Raw genomic sequence first — 4,834 nt, forward strand, 5'->3', positions numbered from 1 at the left:
GATCAATTTAACATTTAAAAAGATCTAGAGATTCTTAAGATTCCATCTCATGTAGAATACTGTATATTATTTTTATCAGATATTTTACAAATACCTCACCTCATCCTGTATGTAATCAATAATAATGTATTATTTTAGAGTAGAAAGACATAGAATATCAATATAAAATATATTTAAGCCCTTCAAATTCTTGTGTCCTTTTTCTTTAGTTTCTGAATCAACATCATATTATTGGATGTACTACTGAATAAAAATAAATCATAGAGACTTTGATGGAGAGAAGACATAATTGAACGTCACTATTGTTTATTTTGGCTACACCTTCAAATTTCTGAGGACCATTTTGAGTTTTGAGAGGTTTAGTTTTATTGAATTTTGAGTGTCTTTAAGTTTGTAAATGTTCTATGGTGCTTGTTATTTCCTATTTGGAAATAATTTTTCTGCCCAAGGTGTTCTGGTGTTCTGGAAGTAGTTTTAACTTATTAACTTAGAGGACTCTCCCCCCAATGCGCCGCGCACACACACACGCACACACAAATTATACTGAACAGTGGAATTTACATAGAATGTTTGACAACTGTATTTGTTTTTGTGTGGTTTATATAACGGAATATGCAGTGTATTTAAGAATCCTGCTAAACTATGTGAAGAATATCCATGTGCAATTAGAAAACCATGAAATAGCTTTCTTGAATTCCATTTACTTTCTTTCCTAAAAGTTTTCAACTCTTCTAATACATACCCCTGCTTTCTTTTATGGCCACAATCATAAAATTTCTGTGGTTGGCTATAGTGAAATCTTCAGATTTAGATTTAAGTTGCATTGTTGTTTTAATTCACAGAATTAGAATCTAGACTTGGTAGTAATAAGATAGTGGATTTTTATTTCAGGTAAGGTAAGTTTTGTCCTTGTTGTCTCAAATGTAGTTTAGAATAGTTATATTAGTAGAAAAATAGAAGAAGAATTCATCCCATTGCTGCTCCCTCCTCCCCTCTCAATATTTCATAATATATATTTTTTCAGTAATTATTTAAAAAAATTTAAGGTCATTAAGCCTATTAAATTTTTCTGGTCGGTGAGCCATAATTAAAAATAAACAAACCACAACCAAATAACAAAAGCCCAACAGGTTCTCAACAAGAGTTCTCACAGCAGGGCTGGGATTGTAGCTCAGTGGCGGAGCACTTGCCTCCCATGGGTGATGTACTGAGTTTGATCCTTAGCACCACATAAAAACAAAGTTATATTGCCCCATCTACACCTTGGAGGGGGATCCCAACAGATCCTAGCTTTAGTTCCCAGGAAAAAGATTCACCCCTCTTAGCAAGTTCTCCACTTCATATATTTTACTTCCTGGCTATTAAGACAGGTACTGTCTTCAATTGTTTATAATTCTTTTAAAGGATAAATGAGGAAATTGGGTGGGGATAGGGATGGTATATGGTATGGAGAGGATAAGGTAGCATGAAAGTTTATGAGTTTTTGTTTTTGTTTTTTTTGGTGGTACTGGGGATGGAATTTAGGGCCTTGCCGTGCTAGGCAATCTGAATGGGCTTCCAGCAACTAAGGGGGTTTACTCTGAATACAAAATTGTCTGTTGTAATTGGTTGTTATTACAGCCTTGTTACACAGGTATGCCAGGAAGAAAGCTATCCACGTATAATGGAGGAGTGGATGTTAGGAGTTCAACAAATGTATCCATTTTGTAGGAAAAAGCTGCACAGCAATATGTACTACATATGAGACATTTGTTGTATGTCTTAATTATTTGCGTGTTCAGTTTTGGGGATCCATGCAGCATTGATTTCATGTGCAGTGAAATAAAATAGTGGGTATGAAATTGCCCTAGAATTCTATGCAAAAGTTGATGTATGCTGGAAAAGGTAATGGTTGTCTGGGTTCTTTCACCTGAACAATTTTAAAATATTTCCCTGAGATGGGAGGAAAGGAGATGTGTGAATTAACATTACTAATTGAGCCCCTGTTTCAGTTTGGAATGGGGAGATCAGGATTGGAATGCAAGTTGGAGCAGCCTTTTGCAGTCTTTCTAGGTGTGTGTGTGTGTGTGTGTGTGTGTGTGTGTGTGTGAGTGAGAGAGAGAAATGTATGGCATTACACATGACTAATCTGTATAAATCACAGTATTCTAAAGTCAGATTTAAATTACTTTGTTTTTCAGAGCAGTGTAAAAATCTACTTGCATATGTCTATTAGCTTCAATCATGCGGAAGCAGCGTTCCTTTCTAATAAGTACTCTTGGAACTCTGGTTCCTATAGGTTTTATTATTTTTATTATTTATTATCTGTCAAATAATATTCTGTAAATACCTCGGCTGCAGAATTTCTTAAATAAGCAACAAACTTCACATAAAAGATACGATGTTTAGGTGATCAAAAGATTATTCTTCCAGAGAATTCTATGAACCTCAAGTCCATGTTACATTTTAATCAGGGGCTATCGAGTCGGTGGTGCCTTGGTTGGGTTTGAGTTCTTAAGGTTTCTCTGAAGTCCTCAGGTTTTACAAAGTCAGTTGACCTTACAGCAACTAGTTTAAATTAAACAAACAACAACAACAACAAAAAAAACCCAACATGAAAAAGGGCCCTTGAGTCTGTAAATCTGGCCACGCAGATAATGTGTGGGTGTTGATGAGTGTTTTGTGTGTTTGATTAGAAAAAACCCTGTGGGCCAAGTGTGCATAGATCGTCCAGGCTGCTCCACAGGCCTAGATGATTTCTCTTCTTACTAAGATGTTACCAGCTGGGTGTGATGGTGCACAACTATAAACTCAGTAACTCTGGGAGGCTGAGGCAAAGGATTGCAAGTTTGAGGTTAAACTCAGCAGCTGAGACTAATTAAAAAATACGAGGGTGGGGAATGTAACTTAGTGTTAAAGCACCCCTGAACCACAAAATCTCCAGTGCCACAAAGCAAAACAAAAACCCTTTACCAGGCACAGGACATCTAGTCTGGACTGTGTTCATTACTTTGGTATAAACTAGTATCATTTTCAACCTTCACTTTTTGCAGACATCCCCTGTAAGAGAATTCTTCAAAAACAACTTTGTAAAGGGGCCTTTCTCCCTTCACAGGTAACTAAGTCTATTGCTTGAGATGATCAGTCTGATCTGATGAGAACTACATTAGAATGAAACTTTGAAATTCCATCTCATACGTGACAAGTCAGGAAACTGGCACAAAAACAAGATACCTCCCATTCTGTAAACTGGATAGAGTGCAGCTTTCAGATAGCCTGATCACACCTTGTCTATAAGGTGACTTGAGGCAGGTGCACTAATCTCCTTGAGTGTACTGGACCAAGGAAGAAGCAAGGCTCAGTCACTGTCCCAGGGACTGAGCATACTTTGTTTATTCTTAACACTAGTCAGTGAAGCTATTCTGGCCAGTCATGAATATATTTTATTTTGCTTATGAGAACCTCTCATGGTTAACAAGAAATTATGTTCACCAAGAAGAACCCATTTTTTTAAAAAAAACTTGCAGTTAAATAGAAAGTGTTGAATTGCAGGTGGGCTTTAGCTTCTATTGGAGCTTGGCCCAGTTGGATGGTAGCTACCACATTTGCTCGCCTACTTAAGGGTTAAAACTTACTTTGGAGAATCCAGGCATGTTGACACATGCTTGTAGTCCCAGCAATTTGGGAGACTGAGGCAGGAAGATTGCTTGAGCCCAGGAATTCAAGGACAGCTTTGGCAACATAGTGAGGCCCTCATCTCAGAAAAATGAACAACAAAAACACCTTTGCTTGGAGAATATCATGCTTTAGTATTTTAAATTTTCATTTAGTTGTTGTGGGAGGCCATTCTCACACGTGATTCGAGTTACCTCCCTGGCTGGGCGAGAGGCCCTTAAGACACATCTTTGTGACCAGAGCTTTCCCCACCCTTCTCAGGTCCCAGGGCTTGTCTATGTGGAGGCGTGCTTGGCCACAACCCCTGAAGACCCAATCATCTCACCTTACCTTGGGACACTGCCCCCCTTAATCTTCATTGGATGGGATTTTCCCCAGAATTTTTTGTTCCCCAATAAAAGTCCACTCCCTGGAGTGTTCTCTCTCTCTCTCACTGGCCTCTTCAGTAAACCTCCCTACTCTAATAGGTAGCTTGAGGCTGGAGGTGGAGAAGCCGTCCTGGAGCTGGTTTAAAGGTAATTAGAGTCTGTCTCTTTAATTCAAACTCCCTTTGGATTTGTCAGGTAGCTGAACCTTCATTTATGAAGCCTATGCTGGCCGAGGGCTAAAAGTTGTCAATGGACCTTTGTTTTATTCATTTATATGCAGAGCTGAGAATCAAACCCAGTGCCTCACACATTGCTAGGCAAGCACTGTGCCACTGAGCCACAGCCCTAGCCCCTATACAGTAGTATTTACATTTACAGTAGTAAATACATTCTAACAGGCTCCTACACTAATTCACACTGAATTCCTTATGTAGATTGTCTTCTATAGTATCACCTGCCTTCCCAGCTTTTCTATTATTATCTCTATTAGTGGGCACATCATCTATAGATTGACTTTGTGTTATACACATCACTTTCAATTTTGTTTACTGGGATGGTAGTGCTATGCTTCAGTGACTGTATTGTGTCATCTTAAGATACAAGTAATGTTCTACCACAAACTCTTCATCTGTAGCACTGGAGTTTCAGCTATTCTGTAGTTTTAAATGTCTCCAGTTTCCTTCTCTCCACCTGTGCTTTGTTAATGCTTTCAGTGACACCTGAAGTTTTAGCTCCATTTGTTTGCAGAATTTTAGGACCCACACAGATTATGCCTTAGCTGCACCCATTGCAGGTTTCTGTGGCATATGGTG

The sequence above is a fragment of the Marmota marmota genome, unplaced genomic scaffold, assembly GCF_001458135.2.
Source record: "Marmota marmota marmota unplaced genomic scaffold, marMar, whole genome shotgun sequence".
NCBI lineage: Eukaryota > Metazoa > Chordata > Mammalia > Rodentia > Sciuridae > Marmota > Marmota marmota.